Below are 26,988 nucleotides of genomic sequence, written 5' to 3'. Positions count from 1 at the left end.
TCCCTCTCGGGGCCATTAGGAGGAGCAGTGTGTGCCTGCACACAGATAGACACACACGTGCCCGAGCTCGAGGGCACACTGTCCCCCGGAAATGCACACGGGATCAGAGACCCACAGACACGTACACACAGGGACACACGCAGATTCACACACACACAGGTATGCATGCACGCATACGTGCCCGAGAATATAAAAACAGGGCCTGAGGCACACAGAATACATGGGCGTACACACACAGGCTGGCAGGCATACCGACCCCCAAGAATACACAAACAGGATCAGACACACAGACATATGCACACGCAGGCACACGGGAAGGCGTCCAAGTCGAGACACCGCAGAAAGGCCCAAATACCCACATTCACGGAAGGGCTGATTCCAGGGGGGACACAAGGCCCTTGTCCTGGCGATGGGAAGTCAGAGCCATAATTGCCTCACCCCACACGCACCCCTGGCCCTAGCCTCTGACCTGGGGTGCCCCACCACCTGCCCCACCAGAACCCGTGACCAGAGGAGCTGCCACCTCCCTGCCACCCACCTGGTCTGGATCCTCCTGAGCCCTCTAAAGAGCTGTTCCACTCCACCTTGACCCGGCCACGCAGCTCTGAGCATCCCTAGCTCCCCCACTGGGAGCCCTGCCCCCAGTTGCTCTTGTGGGTGCCCAATGGGCCTGGGGGGTGGGGGCCTCCTCTCTCCTTTTGCTTTAACCAGATCCCTTCCTTCCCCATTTTCTCCCCCACCGTTCTAATTCTTTTCTTTCTCTCCAAGTATCTCTGCTCCCAACCTTCCTTTCCTCTCCTCTTTCTCCCCCGCTTTCCCTTCCTCCCCAGGGACCTCCTGGGGGTCAAGCCGAGCCAGAGGGAGCAGCTGAGATGTCGCTGGTCTTTCCCCTCTCCCCCACTGCAGGGTCTGTGCCAACACCCGCCCCAGCCCCAGAAAAGACCCAGAACTACTAGGACTGAAGGCCAGGGCAGGGGCACAACCAAGGGGGTCCTCTGACATCTGCAGTCCCACTCTCTCTGCATCTGCTTTGGCTCCTCAGCTTTTCCTCCTGGAAAATGGGATGGCAGAGAGGAAGGGGGAGCTGTGGGGGGAGGGCAGCAGGGAATCCACTGCTGGCCAATCGCAGCTGGCACCTTGGGTGGCCCCAGGCACCGCGGACATCGTGGCCATAGCCAATGTGTGAGACACAAGGGCTAAGGAGCCTGTCTGGTGCTCCAGACGTCAACATCAGAGGCGAGTGGGTGCTCCTCCTCTCCTGGGGTCTCAGTGCTCCCGTTTGTGAAATGGGCAAGGCCAGCCTACAGGACCCCCCTTCCTAAATTTGAAAACCAAAAGGCGAGTCAGCAGCCTGTTCTTGGCTGCTGTGTGACCTTGGAATTCACTCCCCTCTCTGGGCTCCCGTTCCTCCTCGTCAAAGGAGGGGGTTCAGACAGGTGATTCACTGCCGAGGCTCTTTCAGTTCTGAAAGAAGGTTCTGGATTGTGGGGAGGAAGTGTAACAGTGTCCCACTTATCAGGGGAAAAATGAGGAGCCTGTTTCTCCCACTGCAGGCGTGAGCAGCGTCATTTTGAGGAAATCGTCTTAAACATTAAAAAAAAAGCTCTCCACACGAAGAAATCCACTACCTCGTTCATCAGGGGCAACCAGAACATGGAACAAAAGGGGAATATTAAGTAAATGGTGGCGCATCCACCCAATTGGAAAAGCCTGAAGACATTAACCGCGGTGTTTATGAAGAGTTGGTTACAAAACAGGAAAAGGCTCCCATGAGCGCCAACGAAGAGAGCAGGATATACGTCTGAACAGAGAGAGTGCCGACAAGTCGCTAAAAAACAACCCAGCCACTAAGCCGAAAAGACTGCGGAAAACGACATCAAAATACTAACACTGTCACAGCCCACCGAGACTGTCCATAACCTTTTTTATTTTTCTCTGTTTTTCAGATTTTCCCATTAATCATATTTTAAAACATATATATTGAAAAATCATTTTTAAAAAATGACTGAACACCTCCAATTGAGAAACTTTCCCTTTCCATTCATTTATTCATTCATTCATTACTGGTTCATTCACCCCTGTGTCTGTCCAGCCAAAGCCCAGTGTCCATTGTGGCCAGGTCCGGCTCTCACCTGCAGGAAAGGGAACCAGTGGAGGAGGAAGACGCGTCCCCCGCCCCCAGGAATGCACCCGCGGGCCTGGACCCTACAGGGGCTCTGGTGAGCAGAAATCAATCCTGCCTCCCTGTGGCCTCCCAGGCTGGCCCTCAGCTGTGAGGACCTCAGGGTCTAGCCTTCCGGTCAGAAACCGACCTTCACGGTGGGGCTGCGGAGTGGGGAGAGTCCCCCCACGAGGCCATAGGCTCCGGCTGCACCAGCTTTCCCAGGCTCTCCCACTGCAGCACCTTCTCTGGGCTCAGAGGGGGGTCCTGAGAAGGCACCCCTCCACCTGGTGGGAATACAGGGTGGGAACATGGTGTGAGCTCAAAGGGTCCCCACTGCAGCCTCCTGGGTGGGGGCTCACAGGGTCCGGTGAGGATTAACTCTCTCCACGCCTGGATGGAGCCACAGAACAGCCTTCCCGAGCTGCCCCCCATCTCCCCACCCCCGCCAGGAGCCCCTCTTTGAATAGAAGGATTTCCTTCACCTGCCCGGGCTGGCAGCCCTATCCCTGGGCCTGCTCCCTACCCCAGGAAGAAAATGGGGGGCAGCTCCCTGGAACGTAATGACAGATTTCCACGGGCTCTCTGCCCCCACTCCCACTCCAACTAGCCTTGGCCCTTTCCACCCCGCCCCTCCCCGCAAGGCGCAGAGGAATGGAGCACTCTGTGTGCAGAGACCCCGCTGACCCCGCGGCCCCCACTCTGCGTTGAGCGCCCCCCCAGGCCTGCGGTCCCCAGAAATTCTCTGGGGTAGCACTCGCTTCGCAGTGCCCAGGCGGGAAAGGAGAAGTTCCCACCCCCTTCTCCCCGCCCCCAGCCCCTAGGGGAGGGGCGAGGGTCAGATCTCCGGGTCAAGGAGCAGCGCCTGCTGTGGACCGCAGGAGACAAACACCCCGTCACACACACACACACACACACACACACACCACCCTCATGATCACCTCTGAAGCCCGCATTGTACGGGAGGCGGGGGGTGGGGGGGGGGGGAAGTGGCTGATGGGGGGAGGGGGGCTCGACGTGCCTGCACTCACCAGCCAATCACCAAGCCCAAGAGAGGCTGGAACCCGCGACCCCGGCCCCCGAACCCGAGCCTCGGGCTGCCAGCGCGCACCCCACCCCGCCTGACCCACCCGATGTCAACGTCTCTAACCCAAACAAGCCCCACCCCCAAGGAGTCCCCCCTCCGGCTTCCTAGAGTTAGTAGCCCCCCGAGAGACCAAGCTCCGACCTCTCCCCACAACCGCACAGGCGCGAGGTTTCATTGTCAGCCTGGCCACTGGGGCGCGCGCGAGGCGGGGGTGCCAGGGCAGGGGACTATCGCGGCCAGTGGGGAGGGGTCTCCGGGGGAAGTGTTCGGAGCCGCTCCTCCTGCCCGGTCCAGATCCGGAAGCCGCCGGGGGAGGAGGAAGGAGGGGGCGGGGAGAGCGCGACCTCGGTGCTCGCGGGCGGCGAGGCGGGGCCCAGGCGGCCGGAGTGAGCGCCCCGGGCGTCGGGGGCGTCGAGTCCCCCGGGAGGCTGCGCTCTAGGGAAGTTTCCCACCAGTGGCCCAGAGCTGAACGGGGCGCGCAGCCGACCCTCCCCGCCTGACCAGCTCCGGGGCGCAGACTGCGAACTTAAGGAAAACTCCTTCCTCCCCGCGTCCCTCCCCTCCAGTCCGCGGCCACCAGCCCCGCCATCTCAGCCCTCAGCCTTCGGCCGGTGCCACGGTCGCCAAGACCTCTCACCAGTGTGTGGTGGAGAAAAGGGGAGGGGGAAATCCCCGGCACAACCAAACTGCGGCCAAAAAAAAAAAAAAAGAAATTCCTTCTGAGACCGATTCCCTCAACGGGTGTGGAAAACCCCAAACAGGCAGGTCTGCAACTCCAGCCAAGACCGCCGCGCGGCGGGAGGGGTGCCGGGGGCGGGCGGAGACCCCGGCCGGCAGCCTCGGGAGCCCTAGCGCCCGGATCGTCCCCCCACCCACCAAGACACAAAGCTCCGCCGCCAACAATACCTGCGGGCTCCTCCTGGGTCTCCCGGGCGCGGGCGCTGCGCGTCTCGCCGCCTCCCTTCCCCGCGCCGCCTCTCCTCCTCTGCTCGCGCGCGCTGTCCCCTCGTCTCTTCCAGAACGCGGCGGCCGGATGAGATCTTTGGGAGAAAAAAATGTGAGCGCTCGCACGATTCCTTTCTCTCCGCCCGCCGCTCGCGGCGGCCGGGGGCTCGCTTTTTTCTCCCTCGCGCTCCCGCGCGCGCCGCGCCTCTCGCGCCCCGTGTTTCCTTCTCAGCAGCCCCTGCGAGCGCCCTCAGTAGCCATTATTCACGGGGCACCGGGGGACAGGAGGTAGAGACCGCCCCATGGCCGCATCCACTCGGCGAGCGCGATGCGGGCGCGGGGCGCGCGCGGGGAGGGGCGCGCGATGAGGGGCTTGGCTGCGCGCAGCCCGCGCCCCAGACGCGGGGGAGGGGAGGAGGCTGAGGGGGCAGGAGGGAGGGGGCGGGGGAGGACTAGGAGCTGGTGAAGGGAGCGGGAGGAGGGGGCGCCGGGGAGACGCTCCGGCGGCTCTCACCGCGGGGCTCGGGGTCACTGGCTAGGAAGCTCCGAGGCGCTTAGGGACCCGGGGCGGGCGGGGGTTGTGGGGGGGGGTGGTAAGTGTCTTCGTGCGCGCGCCCGCGCGCGCGTCAGAGATGGAAGGGGAGGGAGGGGACGCTTTAATATTTTCCCAGTGACTTACGAGCCCGTGGGTGAGCTCCTGGCTGCGCGCTCGGGTCCGTGTGTGTATCAGTGTGGCTGGGTATTTCTGGTCTGCCCTCCGTGTGAATGTCACGGGGCGTGGGGGCCTGCTGCGAGCTTGTGAATGTGCTTCTGGGTCTCGGGGGAACGGAGTGATGCGGTGCCTGCGTGGGGTTGTTTGTGTGCGATTGTTTATCAAGGGCTGCGGGACTGCGCCTGTGTGGGCCGTGTCTGCGTGAGGTTGTGCGCGTATGGGATTGTGTCTGCGTGGGCCCGAGTATGTCTGAGGGGTGTCGTGTCTCCGTGGGGGCTTGTTTGCGTGGAACTGACGGTTGTAGGGGCGGGGGACCAGCGACGGGTTGGGGTGCTCCCGCACACGGTCTTGTGTGGGGCTAGCGGGGCAGTGTTCTGCGTGCGGGGCCGAGGCCTGGCTGGAGGAGGGGGTCCGCGTGGTGTTGGGGACTGCACCGCTGCAGAGGCACGAACAGGCCGCTCAGGGGTCCCAGCACAGCGCGGCGAGTGGTGGCGGAGGAGAGAAGGCGGAGACCCGGGGACCCGCATCCCGCCCCCCCTCCGCACCCCGCTCCAGAGACGCAGTTTAGAGATCCTGGCACCGGCCGGCCCCGCGGTCCTAGAGGCACCGGGTTTGGAGGATTCGACCGGGCCGGGGAGACGCCTACGGGTTGGGGGCAGCGGGGACCGAGGTTTGGAGATCCGCGAGCAGCCCAGAAGCGCGCGGCGAGGACTGCCCGCCGAGGCGGGTGGCGGTCCGGAGACGGTGGAGGACCAGGCCGAGACAAAGAAGCGCGGGGCCGGGGCCTCGAGGCGGGACCGTACCTCCGGTTCCCCCACGGCCGAGGGGCGGGCCCTCCTGGCCCCAGTCCTGGGCCGCCGCCGTAGCGGCCCCAGAGCCCCAGGGACGCGGAATTACGCGCCCCGGGCGGGGCCAAGGTGCGGGGCGAACGGGCGGGGTTGGGGGGAGGTTGCGCGTAGCCGGCGGGCGCCGCGCCCCGGGGCTGTGATTGAGCGCCTGGCGGCCCGCCCCTCGCTGGGCTGCTCACCGCCCACGCAGCCATTCATTCATTCATCCGTCCTCTCTCCATCCACCCACCTTCTACCCAAACACGTGTCCGGCCTGTCGTCCGTCCACCCGATTATCGCGCCAGGGATCACACTGACGCGTCAGCACTTGCTCTCTCCACTTTCCCTGCCCGCCAGCCTGTCCGTGCCACTCTCCTCGGCCCCCACCTCGCGTCCCCCCAGGCCCCTGTCCGTCTGGCAGGAGGGAGGAGCGCACCCCACGACCTCTGTCACTCGGTTTTTGCTCTTTAGTGATGGCCAGACACCTGTCCCCACCTACTAACCGCCCCTCCACTAAGGGCTTTGTACATAAGGGCTTCTCCCCGCCCTGCCGGGCCTTCGCAGAGACCTGGTGACTCCCTGGAGGGCAGGGGCAAACACCATATCACACCACTGCTGAGCGCCTCCTCAGCCCGGCCCCTCTGGGCTGGGCGGTGGGGGGCGGGGGGGGGGGAGCAGAGAAGTGGGGGGCGGGGGTGGCCGCGGCGGGGGGTGGGGGGTGACGGGGGTGCATCAGATGGGGTTTTATGAAGGACTGCTGTGCCTCCAGGTCCTGGGCAGAGGGCTATGCAGGTCATTAGGACCCCAGTGGCTGGAACAGTCACCCTAAACCTGCCATTTGTAGGTTGTCAACTGAGGGCGAAGAAAATAAGTTCCTGGTCTCTAGCCCAGACCTCATCCATCCAAGTGGCCAGAGCAGAGCCCCTCCACGCTGTTCCTTCTGCCTGGGAATCAGCATCTAGCAGTCAGGCGTGGGAAGCACTGGCCAGGAACAGCTTCCAGCCTGCCCAGTCCCAAGGGTGGCTGCCTGGTGCCAAGAGCAGACCACTCCCAGAGACAGACCCTCTGCTAACTCCAGGCTCACCTGAATGCAGCAAAACCCACGGGTGCCAGATCCCCCAGCCGACCCTGAGAACCCCTCCTCTCCGGGCTCTAGCCCCACCCACCTCTAATATGCAGGTGCTTAGTCTCTGTCTTCAAATATCTGGCCTGGGAACCAGGGTTATTCAGTCCTGAGGCCACTGTGTGCACCATTAAACAAAAAGTCCCAGTTCCTCCTGGGACCCCCGACCCAATCTCAGCGCCACCTAACCCTCAGCCTGTCTCTGTCACACCCGGACTCAGCCACCTGAGTCCTCCAGGCAGCCCCCCAACAGGCCAGGTGGCAGGTGGGAGAAAGGGTGGTGGTGGATGCCCCCTTTCCCTAGGAGCAAGCACAGGCTCCACACACACTCACTCCCCTGCACCTTTCACCACTGTCTCATTCTCACCTCGGGGCCTTTGCACTTGCTGATCCCTGTGCCTGGAATGCTCTTCCCCACCTTCTAATGTACTGCATGTAATGTATGTATTTTGTAGGCGCTTTTGTTTGTCTGCTCACTGGCGCCTCCTCCGTCCCTGGGATGGTGCCTGGCACACATTCAATAAGTATCTGGTGACTGAACAAGCGAGCCTGATCCAGACGGCGCTTCCTCTTCTCTGAACCCAGGGCCCCTCTGGAGAACAATGGAAGGGGATGAAGAACAGTGGGGCAAGGACAGGTGGTATGACTCATCCAAGGTCACTCCAGGGCCCTTCATGGATTCTGGATTCCGAGCACGTGTCCAAGGGGTTGGGAGAAAGGAGATGGCGGAGCTGCCGCTTATCCCAACAGAGAATGGAGCCCTTTCCCAGGCAGAGGGCAGAGACGCCCCCACCTGGCCAAGGCCCTTTTACCAGTGCTGTCACGGCAGGGTTCTGCCTGTCTCTGATTGAAGCCAGGCTCAGAGCCATCAGAGGGCTTGTCAAGAACACACAGCAGGACAACTGATCCCCACCTGACTGTAAATTTCCAGACCCTGGCTCAGTGCCAGGCAAAGAGCAGGCACTCAGGATGCCCTTAGCAAAGCAATGAACAAAGCAACAGCACCAAGATTCAGACTGAGGTGTGCACAGCCCCGGACCCCTTGCTTGTTCTATCAGGCCCTACCCAGTGGGATTCGCAGGGTGGTGGCGACCGGGCCCACCACACAGTGGGTCTTCTGTTCGTTCATGCTGAGGGGAAGCTGCCTGGGTGGTTGGCTCCTTGCTCCAGCCAGGGGTCTGAGTCCATGCCCTGCCAGGTGAGTCCTGCTCCAGGCTTGGTAGGGAGATGGAACCCCGCACTTGGCTGGCGGGAGAGTCCCATGGGCCAGGGTGAACATTCACGGTCTCAGTGCAGGGAGGCTGTTTCCTGGGGTGGGGGGATGTGGTCACAGCCAGAGAGCCTGAGCCAGGATGGTGCCCATTCGCTTGCCCAGCACTGTCTGAAGAGCCACCTTCCTGCAGACCCTGTGTCCAGGTGCTGTTCAGGGTGAAATAATAAATAGGGGCCAAGGAAGGGGGCCCAGGCAGACCATACAGTCAGGGGGGCTGCCAGATGCTGGGCTCACTGACAGGCCACCAGGGAAAGGGTTAGCTAGGGCCCACCATCCTGGTGGGCAAGAGAGGCAGAGAAGAGGGACACAGACTCCAGCCATCAGGCCCGGCAGGTGCTACCAAGACCCAGACATCTCGTTCAAGCTCAGCCCTGGTGCGGTGACACCCAGGCCTACTGGGCTTGGAGGGCTGTGGCTCGCAGAGGAAAGGACGCAGCACTGGACACCTGGTCTGCAGGTGCGCAGGCCTCGGGTCAGAGGTGCGCCAGCAATTTCAAGTTTCCATCCTGTCCTCAGCTCGGCCACCCTCCCCATTTCAGAGTCGGATCTCTGAGGGCCACATGGCGGACTGGCCCCAGGCACCCAACCACTTGGGCAGTATTTATGGAGCACCTCCTATGTTCCAGGGACCGTTCTACGTGTGAGGAGTCAGAGCAAGGAGCAAGACAGAGCTGCCCCTTCTTCCTTGTCGGGACACAGTGTCGTCCATGACACATAGGTGAGGTGTGCTGTGACAAATAAATAAAGGAGAGCTTCCCAGGTCACGAAGTGGTAAAGAACCTGCCTGCCAGTGCAGGAGACATAAGAGATTCAGATTTGATCCCTGGGTCAGGAAGATCCCCTGGAGGAGGGCGTGGAAGCCCACTCCAGTATTCCTGCCTGGAGAATCCCATAGACAGAGGAGTCTGGTGGGCTACAGTCTGTGGGATCACGGAGAGTCGGACACAACTGAGCAACTAACCATGAGCATGGGGCTGGAAATATGGGGGTGGGGGAGCTGTCTTCCAGTCGACGGCCAGGAACAGGCACTTGAAACAGGTGAGAACAGACCTGAAAGACGAAGGCAGGAGGCAGGCAGCTACCTGGGGGCAGAGCTGCCTAGACGGAGGGGATGGCACAGGTGGAGGCCCAGAGGCTGAGGCAGGGCGAGAACCCTCATGCAGCCGTCAAGGTTGGAGTACAGGAACCAAGGGGCACGTGGGAGGAGACGGGGACACAGAAGTGACAGGAGCCACCCACAGGCCCTTGTGCATATCTGTGAGGCCCCCAGGTCTCACGAGGCGACAGATGAAGTATCTCTGGAACAGGCCTCACAGGGGTGGCGCCTCACAGTGTGGGGCCTGGCCACGGTGGGGGCTCAGAGAGCCGACAGGGCATCCAGTTCTGGGTTTACTTTGAAGGAGGGGCTGAGCATTAGCTGTTATGGGCAGCCAGGTGGGCACGTGGAGTGGGCTCTCCCATGGGTGGACCATTCTCCCACCCCTGTGACTATCAGTGACCCTCCTGTCCATCTGTCAGCTTAGCCAGCCTTACTTTTAGTGGATGTGCTGGAAGCCTGCCTGATCTGCCAAGTGGCATCCACGCTGAGCCTCAGTTTCCCTTTTTCATGCATCTGTGGGGCAGGCCCACAGCCCTGGGGGCTGGCTGGGCGGGGGTCTGCTCACCTTGTTTGCTGAATGTCAGGCCAAAGACCAGTCCCCCCCACCCCCCCACCCCCCCACCCCGATCTGTAAGGGCTTCCCTCATAGCTCAGCTGGTAAAGAATCTGCCTGCAATGCAGGATGACCCTGGTTCGATTCCTGGGTTGGGAAGATCCCTTGGAGAAGGGATAGGCTACCCACTCCAGTATTCTTGGGCTTCCCTTGTGGCTCAACTGATAAAAAAATCCACCTGCAATGCAGGAGACCTGGGTTAGATCCTGGGTTGGGAAGAGAAAGGCTACCTACTCCAGTATTCTGGCCTGGAGAATTCCAGGACTGTATAGCCCATGGGGTTGCAAAGAGTCAGACACAACTGAGTGACTTTCACTTTCACTTCGTTCTGTACAACCTTTGATCTCTGCTGGCTGGGGCTTTCTCTGCCATCTGTCTGTTTGTCCATCCTTCCTTTCTAGACTAGAGCCCGCCAGATGAGGTCGTATAGCTTTTGACTCAGACAGGGCAGACCCACCTGCTGCGGAATCTGTTCCCTGGGCATGGGACCCAATCGGGAGGCCCCTGACCTCTCTCTCACACACACACCCCCACTGGTAGACCCCCAACCTCCCTCTGCTGGGGAGTCCCGGCTAGCACACCTGAAGCACCCCACCCCCAGCGTCCTCTCTCAGCGTCCAGAGCACCTGAGATGCTGAACCATCTCGCTGAGCTTGGAGACCGCATGGCCCTGCCTTCTGAGGGCAGAGGCTGGTGCTTGCGGACAGGGCTCAGTAGGAGAATGAATAGGAAAGAGGGAAGACAGACAGACATTTGGGAAGCGTGGATGAAGCACAGAGGGTGGCAGAAGGAGTGAGGGTGAGAGACGGGGGCAGAGTGGAGGGCAGTGGGCACGGGGAGAAGGGAGGCTGGAGGAGAGGGCGAACAGGGGTCTCCAGGCCCCCTCCCGCTCTGCATTCTCTGGAGACGGCACTCTTGGCTCCTGACTACGACCACGGTCACCTGCCCCCAGTGCTTCTGGCCTGGCTGGGGTCCCGACTTGGTCCTGGGAGCAGCTCCTTGCAGCCTCATGCCTGCCTGGTACCCAGCGGGGCTCAGCGAGAGGCAGGGGCAGCGGTGTGGCCGAGGCCTCCCAGTCCTCTGCACCAGTGCAGACGGAGTCCTGGCCCCAGACAGACTGACCCCTGACCCCCATCACAGTGCCAGCACCCCCACCCAACCCCAGCCACAGACTGACCATGGATGGACTTCTGACTCCAGCCACAGTCTCAAGCCACAGACTGACCTCTGACCCCACTCCAGCCTGAACCGTGATGCTGGCAGAGGCAAACCATAGTGACCAACCCGTGGACACATTCCTCCAGGAACTATGTGGGAGGAAGGGCAAAGGCCCACTTCAGGGTCACTCACCACCCAGGTAAGAAGCACCATCAACTCGAGTGGCCCCCCCACTAAGGCCCCAGACCTGCCCGGGCCAGTGAGTGCAGGCTGGACCCACACACATAACCAGGCCCGGGGCACAGCCCCAACACAGTCCTACAGACATGCAAAGACACACATGGGTACTAACACACGGACGTGTGTACACAGACTGTCCCTGCCCCCCGCCCCTCTCGCTGGGCCACACAGCCCTCCTGCCTAGGCCCGGGGGCTCCCCAGACAGCCCCCACTTTTTCACGACCCCTCCCTGGGCTGCAGCGGCTTCCTCTGCCGGCTGGGGTGGGAGCCCAGCAAGAGGGCGAGCGTCACAACCTCCCTCAGACACCCCACTTCTAGGAGAGAGACTGCCCACATCACACAGTAGATCCTGGCCATCGAGACCTGCACACACACACTCCCCTGATCAGACACACACATGCACTGTATGCAGGCAAGGAGACACACACGAAGCATGTACACTTGTGCAAGGGGCCCAGAGCAAGGACACGCAGAGCCTCCTCTGTGCAGGCAATGCGCACACACACTCCCACACCCGCCTGACTCACCCATCCCCTACCCCACGCACACAGGTGTCTCCACCTCTGGTGGCTCACGTGACCCCTCCAGCCCCTTCCTAGCTCAGCTCAGGGCTGCTGGGGCCTCTGCTCTCCCTCTCAAACCCTCCTGTCCGTGCCCACCTAGACCAGGCCGGCGGTGGCATGTCCTTACTGGGGGCTGAGGTCGCACCCTCCCACATACCCTGAACCAGAAACAGCACCGCCCCTGCTGACCCCCGGGAGCAAGTCCGGCTCTGCCGCATGCTGGCTGTGTGTCCCTGGGCAGCCCCACACCCTCTCTGAGCCTGGTTTCCACAGCTGAGAAAGAGGGGTGATGCTCCTTCTCGCAGGTGGCAGTGGTGGGATGCAGGGGTGGGGGCACGGGCTGGACAGCAGGCTGCTAATACCTCTCTCCCTAAACTGAGCACAAAGCTCAGTCTGCGGCCCGGACAATCGTCCCCGACCCCGCGCAAGGCCCAGGCAGCAGCTGCAGCAGACGCGAGGACCAGCCGGCCCCTCCCACAGGCTAACGGAGCCCAGAGAGTCAAAGCAGCCACCGTGGAGGGCCGAGTGCTGCTCAGCCTCCAACATGGTCCCATGCACCCCCAGGACATGTGGCAAGAGACCACCGGCTGCTTCCCCTCGCATTCCTCAGCCTGTTTTTTCATCTCTCAAAAGGGAGAGCAGCAGGGCCCGGTTGTGCCAGCTAACGGAAATGAGTGTGTGGAAGTCGCCGGGGGATCTGCCTGCTTGATCTCTGGGGATGGTTACCCCTTCTGGTCAATGGAGAGAGCTGAGTTTTCAGTCTCTGGGATGAGGATCAAAGTCCACTTTCACAGCGAGAGTCAAATGCTGCATTTGCACACCCTACTCAGCTACCTGCTGGGGCAGAGGCCCCTCAGCCCCGCTTCACCCCAGAACCTCACAGCCCCCAGCAGCCCAGGGGCTGGGGGCCCCTGCGCCACAGACCCAGAAACGGGGGCTCAGAGAGGGAGCTGAGGGGGAGGAGAAGCAACAGGAGGACAGCGTCCCCTCCATATAAGGAAGAGTCTGTTCACAGGCAGAGCTGCTCAGGAACGGAATGGGCCGCCTCGGGAGGTTGGGGAGCCGCCTGTGGCTGACAGCATGCAAGCAGAAGGGGGTCTCCGGGCAGGGACACCAGGCAGGCCAGGGGAGGGCTGCGGGCATATCCAGTCCTGTGACTTGACCAAGGCCACGTGAGCAGGCATGGAATTCCAGAAGCCCAGAGCAGCCATGTGAAAGCCCGCAGAACTATAGACGGCGCCGAATGGGCCGGAGAAAGGCAGCCGGCGGCCCTCCATCAATTCCTAACCCCCACCACCGAGCACTTAGTTTTCAGAGGGAAATTCCTAGTTTTAATTTAGAAGTTGTATATGAAAGTAGAAAGGAAAAAAAAATCCAGGGTTCCCCTCACCCTGGGACAATTACCACTAAGTTAGTTTTGCTTAGAAGTCCTGACGGGTTCTAAAGTTTTAAAACTTGAGGTAGAATCCACATACTGTAAAATTCACCTGGTCAAAGCAGTTTTTGGTGTCTGCACACAGTCCTGCAACCATCACCACCATTTCCAGGACATTTTCATCAGAAGGAAAGCAGCCCCCAACCCCGCAGCAATCATCCCCTTCTCCCCAGCACCACAGTCCCCGACAGCCACTCATCGGCTCTCTGTCTTTAGGGGCCACGGCGTCCCCTCCTCCAGCCTCCCAGTGCCCACCCTGCCCCCTCCAGCCCTCCATCAGCCAAGGGATCCACTGAGACTCAAGTCGGATCCCGTCCCACCCTCCCTCAGAACCATCAGGGGCTCCCAGTCCTGTGCGATCCAGCCTCCTCTGTCTCAGCCACACTGGCCTCTGTCAACAAGGTCCCACCTAGAATCTGCATCTCCTGGTCTCTGCTTTCCCCACCTCTCCCAGTAGCTCTGCCTCTGCCTCCTCTCCTTGACCAGGACATACCGCCTGACATTCCTTCTGTCCCACCTTTTCCACTAAAATGGCAGCTTGCACCTAGCACAGAGTCAGAGGTCAGTGAATATTTGGATTGTTTCCAGTAAAACAGGCACATGCTAAGCCCACACACCCACAGGGCACTTGGATGAACTGGCAGTGTCTCTGCTGGTGGGCATGCCCAGTACAGACCATGCAGTGCCCCTCCTAACCCTGCCGGGGGTTCTCCTGACACCTCGGATCTGGTCACCCAGCCCGCGGGGCCTCTGGACGTGCAGCCTGGTCCCTTCCCAGGCCCCCAGAGCCCCCGCCACGTTGGTGGCTGCTGTGCCCTGTGCCTGCTCTTGCAGCCCTGCTAAAGGGGTCCACCTGACCTGCCTGCTCGGGTCCCCCCACACACCCCCTCTGACAGAGCCGGGGGCACCCTGTCCACCTGGCCTCCCCTGGCCTCCGCCACGCCCAGCACAGTAGGGCTCCTTAGGAGGCAGGCTTCCTGCCCCGAGGGTTCTGCTATGACGTGTAGGCGAGAAGGGTCTGGCTGGGGTCATGCTCAGCACCCACACTTGTCAACCACCTACTGGGCGCCGGCAAGAGGCACAGCGATGGAAAACTCGGGGTTGGCGCCTGGGGGGTGGGGGGGTCAGATCTAGAAAGAGGTGGAAGGGCTGGAGCCCAGAGGTGCTACTGCCGTTGGGCCCACATGTGTGTGTGTGCGTGCATGTGTGTGCCTGTGTGTGTGCTGCATGCGTGCGTGCCAGTGCGTGCGTGTGCACACATGTGCGTGTTCACACGCATGACAGCAGGCTCCATGGTGGGCAGCGCCTGGAGCTCTCCCAGGGCCTTGGTCTCCCCACCTGCACACAGGGCCCCCCTGACTGCCAGCCTCCCTGGCCCCCCAGCTCAGTCCGCCTCCCCATCCTGGAGAGGTTTCCGGTACTGCAGCCCTGCCTCCTCATCCATCAGGATTTTGCTGCATTCCTGTGAGTCATTCTCCAAACAAACCGTGCGAGGGAGAGAAGGGAGTGCAGCAGAGGGGAGGGGAGGGGAGGGGAGGGGAGGGGAGGGGAGGAAGGGGAGGCTCCGCTCTGCTCGGCTCCTTGGGAACCCAACCCCCCCTCCTCCCTCCCACCTGCTGCCCCTCCACACCCCTACCATGCACAGATGGGGCCCCCAGAGCTCTGATGTAAGTCTGGTCAGCTGTGCCATGGACTTGCTGTGTGACCTTCGGCAAGACACTTGCCTTCTCTGAGCGGTTGGAGAAAATGGCCCTGAAGGTCCTATCTAAGAATGCACAGGCTTCCCAGGGGGCTGTCTCAAAGGAGGCGGGGTGTGGGGGAGGTGTGCCCAGCTCCCTGAAGCAGCCTCTCCCCACTTCCTTGTCTGTCTCCCCACCTCCGAGGTGAGGGGGGGCAAGTCCTCGGTAGGCACAGGTGCTGCTGGGCAGGTGCCAAGGTGAGGGCGGAGCAGCCCGTGCCAGTCACAAGGCCTAGGCCTGTCGCGCCAGACATGGGGCCAGTGGGGCCTACAGCAAAGGGCCCATCTCCTGCACTGAGGGTGCTGGGCAGGTCTTCCCCACGGGCCAGGCGTGAGGGGGTCTCCCAGCAGAGCCCAGATCTGGGGAGGGGGTGATGAGACACAGCCAAAGCCAGGAGGAAGAATCCCCACAGCAGCGGCTGGGAGCAAGCCTCTGGCTGTACATATGTGTGCATACGTGTCTGTGGGCAGAGCAGCACCCACAGGAGCCAGGGGCTGCTCCTCAGTGACCAGCCTGTTTGAGTTTTTTTCACCGCGGCCGCCAGGCCTGACTGGGCTCTAGGGGCCACAGAGCCCAGCGAGTGTGCGCGTGATTGTGAGGCCAAGGCCAGCTGCATGTCTGCACACAAGGCCCTGCAGGATGTGGGAGGGGTGTGAGTGCCCATGAGCTTGACCAGTGGCAGGGGGCAGCTGGCGTCCAGGGGAGTGAGGGCTGGAGGGCTTTCTCCTGAAACACCCAGTCTTGGAACTGCCTCTTCAGGCTACCACCCACTGGCTCCAGGATAAGCAGATCCCCTCCCCAGGAGCTGCAGCCGCACATATGCCCCAGGCCCAGGGCTGGTACCCAGGGGCCCCTGAGACTGCGCGCAAAGCTGCAGGCTGTGTGCCCGGGCACCCCACGGACACGCCACTCTGGACCCGGTACCAGGGTTCAAGGAACCAGAACAGGGACCTGCCTTCCCAAAGTCCAGCTGGTCCTCGGTCAGGCCTGGAGGCCACAGCCTGGTCCACAGTGGGGAAGGCAGGCACGGAGAGTGGGTGCACACCCAGGGCTGCACAGAATGAAGCTGGGGGGCAGCCGGGGTGCTCGGCCGCTGCTCCAGGCTGGGAAAGGGGGCAGCGGCAGAGGGTCAGCTTACAGGTGCAGTGGAACAGGGGTAACGGGAGCCGGAGGCCAAGAGGCCCGCAGGAGGAAGTGGGGGCCACGGTGGCTGGGGGTGGAGAAGGGGCATTTCTGAGGGAGTGGGAGAGGCTGAAGCAGAGGCGCTGAGAGGGGCGGCGGGGAGGTGGGGGGTGTGCTCCCAGCTCTGCTCCACCCAGGCTGGGACGGGACCGTCCTCAGGTGGAGGCCAAGGGCGGGCACTGCGGAGTCCCCAGGCTGCTGCCAGAGCACAGGGGAAACCCCAGGTTGCAGCCCCACCCCTGCTGCGAGCCCCTTCTCCCTGGATCTGTCTCCCCTCCTATAAAAGGGGCAGCCCAGCCCAGCCCATCTCGGAGTGCTCCCCCCGTGCCTGGAGCTGGGGGCAGGGGCCCCGGGCTCACCCCCACCGCCCGCAGTTGCAAGGTCGGGACACTGTGGGCGCTTCTGCCAGGACTGAAGGATTTGAGACAGCACAGGCTCGGGTGAGTGGGCTGGCACCCAGCCCGGGGCAGGGGCTGGTTTCCAGGCTCTGGGCCATCACCCTGTGTCCCTCACCATGTCTGGAATCCCTGGTCCCTAAAAGGGAGTGTGGTAGAGACAGCCACTCCTGAAAGAGAGGGACGTGGGGACACAGAATCTGAGTCTCAAGCGTGACAAACAGTGATCTGCTGGGGACGTCACAGCAGGTGAGCAGGACATGGGAGACCATGACCGCCCCCTCTGCCACAGACCCACCCAGGAGCACTGAGATCTCGGTTCTGCCTGATCTGCAGCCTCACTGGGGAGGGAGAGCGGCCGGAGGGGCAGGCAGGAGGACACGGGAGCCTAGCCCTGCAATCTGGGCTGTGAGGACTCACAGTCATCAGGGGGTCTCCTCCCGGAGAGGCCAGACCCACCCCTGCTGCCTCCCCGGGTCAGGCACGCTTGGAGAGGATGCAGACCCACAGGCTGAGGGGCCCAGGGGTCAAAGGGAGCAGAGAGGAGGGTGTAGGGAAGCTGGAGGGGGGTGAGGCCTGGGAGGGCAGGGTCCCTGCTGGGGGATGGGGTGGCTGCAGGGCCTGAGGGCTTTAGGAACCTTCTCTTGCTCTCCGGGCTCTGCTGACCCCTCCAGTCCCCAGGGAGCCTGTGAGCCCAGGGCTGCTCTTGGGGTGAAAGCCAAAGTCCAGCCAGGGTCTGGAGGCCGTTCCCAAGTCCAGACCCCCCGCCCCCACACTCCACCCCAGTCACACTGGCCCCTTTGTTTGTGCAACACATGAAACACGTTCCTGCCTCAGGGCCTTTGCTTGGCCGTTGCCCCAGACGTCTCCCCAGGCCCACCGACCTCCCTCAAGTGACCTGCTCAGTGAGACCTTCCCTGACGCCTGAATTTAAAACTGGAAACACCTCCCCAATCCTGAGCCCCTACTCTGCACTGTTTTTTTCCCTCACTGCATCTATCACCTTCTGACATCCTCCGTGGTACCATCTCCCCCTAGAACAGACATTCCAGCAGGGCAGGACCCCCACTCTGTTTCCCAGCGTGCACCCAGAGTGGCACCTGGCACAGGGCAGGGCTCAGTCGCTCAGTCATATCCAACTTTGCCACCCCATGGACTGTGGCCCGCCAGACTCCTCTGTCCTTGGGGATTCTCTAGGCAAGAATACTGGAGTGGCTTGCCTTTCCCCACTCCAGGGGATCTTCCCAACCCAGGGATCGAACCCAGGTCTCCCGCGTTGCAGGTGGATTCTTTACTATCTGAGCCACAGGGAAGCCCCAGGAAATACATGGAACTGGTAGAACACCTGCTCTCTGGGAGAGGAAAGCCTCTGCTCCAAACCTTTATGACGCTCCCCCTGCCGGAGGACCAATCAGTTTTCTCCCGAGACGGCCCAGGGAAGACAAGTGCTGCCCTCCCAGCCCAGGCCCGTCCCCAAACCAGTGGTCAGATCGGGGCCTGGGAGGGTGGTTGCCCTTTCCCTTCAGTCCACTGACGAACCTGCATCCTGGACGTCACCCCTGGACATTGCTCAGGCCCTGACCACAATGGTCCCCCAACCTTCCCTGTCCCTGTGCAGGGTGTCCCCACCCATGCTCTGCGTCCCCAGGACCCACTGGCCACCCCCCTGGCTCTGCCTTTCTTCTTCAGACCCCGTCTGGCCCCTGCCCACCTGGGTCCTCCATCCAGCCTCCTACCTGGTCTCCCTCTCCAAGAGCTGGTCTTCTGTTTCACCCATGATTCAGTCTTGTCTTTCAGCCAAAGGCCAAAGTCTCCTCCAGCCTGGCCATGACCTGGCCCCAGCCCTGCTGGCCACACCCAACTGCCCAGGTCTCTTGCCACCTCTCAGCCTTTTCTGGGGCAGAACCCGCTGCCTGACTCTGAGAGTCTGGTGACCACCACCCTTTCAGGGCCCCTACTCCACCCACCCCTCACTGTCGCTCCACACAACGATCTCCAGCTCCCCAGCGTCCTGTGGGCTCCCTTGAGCCAGTGGACAGGTGCTCAAGGGACACTGCTGAATGAATGACTGAAATGACTAGTGAGAAGGTGAACAGATGAGGCTGTGAGTGGACAGACTCCAGGAACAGGTCAGCGACAACGTTCTTCTCTGCCTGATCTCCTCCACAGCTCACGGTCTCCCACACGGACCTGGCAGGGATCAGACCTGAACACGACGCTGACAACGCCCACCATGCAGCAGTCTGGGTGGGCTAGGCTATGCTGCTGTAACAAAGCCCCCAGACCTCAAGGGCCCAAAACAACAAAGGTTTATTTCTCGTCCACGCCACAAGTCCAGTGGGGTGGCAGGGAGGCTCCTGCTCCCCAAGGCGTCACCTCTGGACCAAGAAAGAGGCCTGGGAGGTGGCCCTGGCAGCAACACACCCGGGCATAGAAGGACGCACGAGTCAGAACCAGTCACGTGACCCCCAACCCAACCACAAGACGTCTAGCCACAAGCTCATCCTACTGTGGACGCCAGAGGATGGGAAACCAGGGTTTAAGGCCAAAAGCTGGAATGACACCTCTGATGACACCACCATCAACATGAACAGCAGAGGCCACTCACCCAGGACTTCCTGTGCCCTGAGTGCTGGGCTGAGGCCTGAAGTGCAAGTTCCCTTAACGCTCACAGTGCTATTCTGAAGCGGGCGCAGTGAACAGCCCCTTTTCCAGATGAGACGAGATGACGGAAGCCCAGAGAGTGAAGTGACCCTCTGAGATCACATGGCTTGGACACTGAGGTCCCTGCATGGACCCTGCACGGATCACATGCAGACCCTGAGGTCAGAACTCACTTCGGTGATTCTGGACCCTCACAAACCCCACTGAGGCCCCTCCGCTGGGCACAGGCCTCAGCTTCCTCTGCCGAGGCTGGTCAGGGGCAAGGACTACCCTGCTTTGATGACTGTCCCCAGCACAAAGAGCCTCCTCACCCTGCCGCATCCCAGCCCCAGATACCCCTGACATGGGCCCCAAATCTCATGAGGAACAGAGACCATGAGAGAGGGGTGGGCAGGCCAAGGTCACCCTGTGGGGCTCCACATGGCCGAGACGAGGCCACAAGGCCCTGTCCACCACAGCCTGACTGTCCCAATGCCTCAGCACCCACAGCCTCAGCCAGGGACCCCCCAGAAGTGACGGTGGTGACATACACTCCACCTTCCTGCCGGCAGGTCCACTGAGGGAGTGTCCGCAGTCCCGGGCTGGTGAGCCTGTGGCCCTGACTGCCTGGGCCACGCTCTTGAGGAGCTGGGCTGAGCGGCTGGCACCTGCTCCCAGAGACAGTCCCATCGGGGAGGCCAGAAAGGGATGGAAATGGTGCCACCTTCCAGGACTTCTGAAAACAAGGTTGGGGGGCCTTCGGAGAAGCCACACTGCAGGGGGGATTGTGCAGAGCAGTGAAAAACAGGAGAAAAGGGGACAGTGGGGTTGAGGGCAGACCCACCTGGAGCCAGACCCCACCTCACTCTGACCTGAGTGTCCCCCACCCCCGAGCCTCTGTCTCCTCATCTGTAAATGGGGTGAGAGTGATACCTGACACCAACTCTGGGCTCTTACGGTTATTACTGTACTGGTTTTGCCCTCTCCCCCCACCAACCTGAGCCCCAGATCACAATTCATCCTCTTCCTGGGCCTTGGGGCCCCATCCCAGGAAGCTTAAGGATACAGACTCTCACTGTGGCTGCCAGGAGAATGCTCTCCTGTCACCTGCTCCCTCCCAAAGTTTCCGTGCCCAGGAACAGCAAGCAGTGCCCCTCAGCCCAGCCTACGAGGGTGGCTGTCCTCCTCAAGACTGGAGTTTCCCAGTACCCTGACCCACTAACCACCCCCACCCCTCGTTGCCGGGGTGGGGGCGGGGGAGAGGTGGGAGGGAGGCAGAACCTTTCACTGCCTGGGAAGCTCACACTCGCCCCCTGTTGTAGGCCTCAGCATCCATGCAGCATCTGGTAAGTGCATCCACCTTGAGAGAGAACTGCAAACGGCATGGCCCCCTCCCCAGGCCCGTGGGAACATACACAGGCTTGAAGGGGCACGACCCACCCCCAGGTGAGTGACTCCAGCCGCTGCATCACCCCGCAGCGCCTCTGATCTGCACCGTGAGATGGGGCAGGGTCCCCCTTGTGGGTGGCGCCAAGGGCTTCCCAGAGAGCCTGGCACACAGCAGGTGCTCAACCACGTGAGCCTCACTCCCCCAGACAGGCCAGAGCAGAGCCTGGAGACCATCCCCCAGCTTCCCGCCACCTCATTAACCAGAGGGGACTGTCCTTCCAGCTGGGCTACCACCTGACACCCCTGGCAGTCTACCTGCTCACCTCCGTCCTGTCTGCAAGGACGTCTGGGCCGGACAGGGCGGGCTGCAGGCCAGGCGTGCCGGGACCCCAGGCAACCAGCAGAGGCCCGCCCAGCAGGCCCAACTGCCACTGAGCCCCACCAGGTCCCTGCCAACCCCTCACCCCCAACCTGCCCGCACACAGTCGCCCACAGTACACACCGAGGGCTGTGCTGCTGGAAGGGAAGCAGGCTGAGGCCAGGCTGTGTCCTGAGATGAGATGGTCAGGGCTCAGTTCACTTCAGTTCAGTCGCTCAGTCCTGTTCGACTCTGCAACCCCATGGCCTGTAGCACACCAGGACTCCCTGTCCCTCAACAACTCCCAGAGTCTGCTCAAACTCATGTCCATCAAGTCAGTGATGCTATTCAACCATCTCATCCTCTATCGTCCTGTTCTCCTCCCACCTTCAGTTTTTCCCAGCATCAGGGTCTTTTCCAATGAGTCCATTTTTCACATCATGTAGCCAAAGTATTGGAACTGCAGCTTCAGCATTAGTCCTTCCAATGAATATTCAGGACTGATCTCCTTTAGGATGGACTGGTTGGATCTCCTTGCAGTCCAAGGGACTCTCAAGAGTCTTCTCCGACATCACAGTTCAAAAGCATCAATTCTTCAGTGCTTAGCTTTCTTTATGGTCCAACTCTCACATCCATACATGACTACTGATAAACCATAGTTTTGACTAGATGGACCTTTGTCAGCAAAGTAACATCTCTGCTTTTTAATAAGCTGTCTAGGTTGGTCATAGCTTTTCTTCCAAGGAGCAAGCGTCTTTTTAATTTCATGGCTGTAGTCACCATCTGCAGTGATCTTGAAGCCCAAGAAAATAAAGCCTGTCACTGTTTCCATTGTTTCACCATCTATTTGCCATGAAGTGATGGGACCGGATGCCATGATCTTAGTTTTTTGAATGCTGAGTTTTAAACCAGCATTTTCACTCTTGGGTCAGAGTTCAGAGGGACGAATCCAGCCTCCAGGAGGCAAGGAGCCACTGCAGTGTGGGCTGGCCAATGGACCTCTGCCCCCACTTCCATCCGTCTGTGAGTTCATGCAGTTGTCCCTCCCCTCCGCCTCCCAGGCCTTTGCTCCAACTCCCCGCTGCCTGGAAGTCCATGCCAGCCACTTTGAGGAGCTCATGCCCTCTCTTGACCTTCCCAGGCTGGGCTCAGAGATGCTCCCTGCTTCCTCTGAATTGTTCTTCTCTCACTGGAGCATAGGGATCCAGCAGGGGTCTTCGGCAGACAGAACCCAAGTTGGAGTCCGCTTCCGAGGTGGCACGGAACAGGAGCCACTCGGGAGACAAGGGGGTGCAGACCAGAGGGAAGGGGGCTGGGGTGCCAGGGGAAGGGGAGAGGGCAGGGTGAAGAAGGGCATCTTGAGGAAACCACTGACCAGCCCTCCTGTGCCCCCTTCCCTTCTCCCCTTCCGCAAGAGAGAGGACAGGGTGGGAGGGAGAGACCCAGCAGGAGAAGGGGCCATGGGCTGCCCTGGCCTGGGGTCCCCCCAGCAGCTCACAGGGGGCTGGGGAGGAGCAGGGCCAGTCCCACAGGGAGCATCTTGAGCCTCAATGCTCCCAAAGGTCCCCATCGCTCCCTATGTCCTCAGGGCCCCTAGCCTGGGCAGAGGGCACAGGGCAGCCGCACAGCGCCCCACCCTTGTGCCCGCTGGGGGGCATGCGGGGGCAGGGCAGTTTGAACAGGCAGCCTGGGCTGTCCCACCCCCAGCAAAGGGACCAGACTGCACTGCCCCGGACACAGGCTCGCCTCAGAGGGGCAGGGCTGGACCTCAGGGACAACGGAGAGAGCCTTTTTTCAGGCAGCAGACTGGCCTCTGAAAGACAAGGAAGGTGAGGCCGAGAGGGAGGTGGTGGGCCTCGGAGAGGGGACATGGAATCTGACCCCGAGGGCCTGGCACATTGTTACTGCGGGTGCGAGAGGGTGCGGCTGGGTCACGGGCAGCAGGGCCTTGAACGCCAAGCCGGAGACAGCCGGGCGGCAAACCAATTATTCTAACCTCCAGGTCAGCCCTACCTCAGTCCATCCAGCCTCCCCCCACCCGATGCCCTTTCCGGGTAATGAAGGCTGAAGGGTTGGCAGTTGGTAAGTGCAATTAAACCCGTGCTCAAGGCCATGAAGCATCCACGCAGCTCATTAGCAGACGAACAAGAGGACACTCTGAGGGCTGTGGGCCCCCAGGGCCGTTGGGACCCAAGTCAGGTCAGCCTGGAGAGGGGGACCCCACCCAAAGGAGCCCCATTCACAGGGGCTCCAGTCCAGGTCCTGAGACTAGGTCTTTGGACGGCGAAGGACAAGGTCCAACAGGTGTCTCTCTCTCAAAGAAATAGCTGGGTAAATGCGCCTGGAGGTGCGTGTGACACACAGGGTCCTGGGCGGTGGAGACAAACCCAGGCTTCAGCCGGCAGGCACCTTATTGATTCAACACCAGAGCAGCAGCCAACACTGAAGCCAGTTCTAAGCACTTAAAAATTCTCTCACTTAAAAAAAAAAAAAATATTCTCTCACTTAATTCCTCCTGTGACTTTAGGAGCTCATGGGTATTTCCTGTTGTGGTCCCTGTTCAAAATATATATTTATGTATTTGGCTGTGCCAGGCCTTAGTTGAGGCACACAGGATCTTCAGTTGTAACATGTGGGATCTAGTTCCCTGACCAGGGATTGAACCAGGGCCCCCTGCACTGAGAGCATGGAATTAGCCACTGGATACCAGGGAAGTCCCCTGTGACCCACACTTAACAGAGGAGAAAACGGAGGCCTGGACAGGGACTTGATTCACCAGGTGCTCTGGCTCCTGAGGCTGGGCTCACAAGCAGGAAGCCACACCACCACGGGTGAGACGGCTGGGCCGCCAGGGAGGTGTGTAGACTGTGGCCAGGAGGAGGCTTGAGCCTTGGGCTGTGGTCCACACCACCAAGTGTGGCCTTGAGGGAGGCAGATGGCAATGGTCCAGATGAGCTGTAAACTGGAATCGGGGTGAAATCTCCCAGGATTGCCCCCTGGCAACTCACTTGCTTTTTTCCCCCCTAAACATTGGTAAGCCTTCAAAGTAGGCCTGGGGGCCAGATGTGGCAGGATGACACGCAGAGCGGCACCTGGGCTAATGCACAGCAGGGAGCCAGCAATTAGAGGTGTCCAGGACACAGTCACTGGCAGGGGAACGAGTGAACCAATGCCTTCCTCCACCAGGGAGGGACCTGATGCTCTGGCTTCACCTCTTCCCAGTCTCCTGCTGTCCACCCCACCACCAGCCGACCTCCCCCCCACCCCCCCAGTGGCCTCTGTGAGAGCAAAGAAAGGAGGGGTGGGCCTCCCGGGCCCCCTGGGGCAGTGCCTCTGGCATTCCAAAGTCAAGGCTGCTGCTGAGATATCCTGAGGGCCCTGGTGGGGAGGGCAAAGAGCACTGGGAGAAGAGAGACCTGCCGTCTGAGTTCCAGAGGTGATGGAGCCCAGAGGAGGTGGGCAGTGGCCTGGGGCCCACAGCACGAGTGTGGGTCTCCTGACCCCCTCAAGTCCTGGTTGAGCCCTTCAGGTGAGGCAAGCAGCCCCCCTCACATAGGAACCCTGCCCTGGGTCAGTTTGAGGAACTCTGCAAGACTGCTCCGGGTCTGTCTCGGCTACTGATGAACCCGCGTTCCCATTCCTGTACAGGTCACATAATGACGCAAACAGCTGATATGATTACTGTCTTTCCTGCTTTTGGCAGCTCCACGAGGGTGGGGCACAGAAACACCCAGATCTTAGAGGATTCTGGTCACGCACACAGTAGGCCTGCAAACACGTCTATAGGCCAAATGAAGCTCTGTGATTACAAACAGTTGCAGGGCCAAAGGAAAAAAATGTGTGCCGGGGTGGACTCCTGACTCCCCAAGCCCCCCAGGACCTCCCACATCCACACAGCAGGCTCAGGGCCTGGATGGACCTCAAGGCCCCCGTGGCTGGGGGCTGCAAGCAAGAGAGGGGCTCACCCCCCTCCCCAGCCTGACCCTGAGGCCGGCCCACCCCCGCAGCTGCTGGCTGGCCTGCAAAGGTATGGCTCCCGGGGGGGCCCTGGGCATCCTCATTAGGAAAGTAGTGACAGACGCATTAGCTGCCGAGGTGGGGGGTGCCGAGGGCTGTCACGGGCTGAGGAAAACCAAATGCCAGGGCCACGTCTGGGCCGCATCTGGGTGAGGGGCTGCTGCCGGGAAAGGACAAAGCTGACGCCCCGGCGCTGTGCTGCCTCCAGAGCTGGGACTCCCTCTTGGGACTCAGGCCCCAAGCCGAGTGCCCCCAATATCCCTGGCTGTCCTTGCTGCCTGCCTCCGGGCAGGACTCAACTTGCCGAGTGTCCACCAACCAAGCCCTGCCTGCCCTGTGCCAGAGGAGGATGGCTGGGAATCCACCCCTGGGGCACAGAAGAGGAAGATGAGGCAACGGGGGTGTCAGCAGGTGCTCTGAGTAGAGCACTGCAGCCAGAGCCCCGCCCAGCATCTGGGCTGCCGTGGCCATCACAAGCTGTGTGCTCTTGAACCTTGGCTGTCCCCATCCAAGAGATGTGGGCTCGGACCACCCTGACCCCAGAGCTCCTTCTGGTCTCTGAGTCACAGGGCAAGGAAGGCTCAGTTCTGCTGGAAGAGTGCCAGGGGCTGCCAGTGTGTTTTCAGTCCCAGTCCTTCCCGGAGCCTGAGGCCCCGCCACACAAGGGTCACAGAACACAAGTGCATCAGGCATCAATTCCTCCCAGGCCACGGCTGGGGCGGCAGACAGCCCACAACCCAGTTGGTGCCATTGACTCTGCCTTGGACACAGAAGTCCTGCACCATGCCACGTGCACACAGAAACGGGCTCACACACAACAGACACACACTTGGCACACCTGGGGCCCTACCACAAATGCAGACACACATACAGAGGAGCATCTGTCCCCCAACCCTAATCTCATGTTGCAGACACAACCACAGATATGAGCACCCAAAATCTGCTCGCAAAACCTACCCCCTCATTCCCCACCCCCTCCTCCCATACACAGACAGCACACTGTACACACAGGCATACTCTTAGCAATCTTATACACACAGACTCATATACACGCCTGGACACAGCAAGAATGCGAGAACCATCACCCTCCAGTACGGAACCCCCTCAAAGATGGACAGACACACAGCCCCCCAAGCCCAGGAACACACATACACACTCATCCTGGCGCATGGTTACATTCCACATGGCAGGCAGCGCCCAGCCCAGAAAAGCAGCTCCAGATAAATAAGTCATGTTCAGAGCATCAATCTCAGACCCAACCTGGCTGTCTCCCTGCTACAGGTAAAGCGAAATGGGGCTTCAATATTTCATAAACGAATAAACCTGCTAAGAGAAGACAATTTACAAGGCCACCAGCTGCAGGCTCCCAACAGCCCTCACACATCTTTTCACTTTGGGAGCACGTGGTGGTAACTGCGGGTGGTGGCCAGTGGGGCATGCTGCCTGGTACCCCACCTGCCCCCCTCTTCCTGGGGTGCTCTTCCCAGGGAAGGGTGCGTTCTGTGACTTTCCATCCACTGCGGCCCAGGGACAGGGCCCTACGCTCTCTCCCCTCTTCCGCCTTCCCCTCAAGCCTTGGATGCCTTTGAAATGCCGGTCCATCCTTGGCAGCTCTGATTTTCCAAGGTCTGTTTCATGCAGGGCTGGGATGTGTCAGAACTGAACCGCTTAGGAATGGAGAAAGAAGGCCTGGCAGCGGGGATGGGTAGGGCCAGGGCAGCTTGGAGCTCGAGAGGCAGCTGAGCTGAGGGAGGCTGCGCCTGGTGCCAGGTCCACAGGCCCCTAAGGTGAGGCCAAGCAGCCCAGGGCAGCAGAAAACTGCTCCTAGGACACAGAGCGGGAGCAGAAGGGGGCCACAGGGCCAACCATAGGCTAAGTCTGCACGTGGCTGGGTAAGGGGGACCCAGATGTGACTGAGGTCTGGGACCTCGGTGCGGCCTTGCTGCTGGAGCCTGGTCTCCTCAGGGGCAACAAGTCTTCAACATCTCTGCACAGGCTGGGTGGCACTGGCTGGGCTCAGTGGCCCCTG

The 26,988-nt window shown here is 61.0% G+C and overlaps 1 protein-coding gene across 1 annotated transcript in view; it reads right to left on the bottom strand.

Annotated features, from left to right (window-relative positions):
• RAI1 (retinoic acid induced 1) overlaps positions 1-21,240 on the bottom strand; it is an 84,820-nt gene extending 63,580 nt beyond the window's left edge. The window contains exons 1-2 of the mRNA XM_043472610.1: positions 21,087-21,240; positions 4,155-4,288 (exon numbers count right to left, since the gene is read on the bottom strand). The gene's annotated coding sequence lies outside the window, so the exon portion shown is untranslated. The remainder of the gene's footprint in view (positions 1-4,154; positions 4,289-21,086) is intronic.
• Positions 21,241-26,988: the final 5,748 nt, after the last annotated feature.

This window comes from Cervus canadensis, chromosome 1 (assembly GCF_019320065.1).
Source record: "Cervus canadensis isolate Bull #8, Minnesota chromosome 1, ASM1932006v1, whole genome shotgun sequence".
NCBI classification, from domain to species: domain Eukaryota; kingdom Metazoa; phylum Chordata; class Mammalia; order Artiodactyla; family Cervidae; genus Cervus; species Cervus canadensis.
Note: the sequence above shows the minus strand (reverse complement) of the source record. Positions and strands in the feature narration are given on the sequence as shown.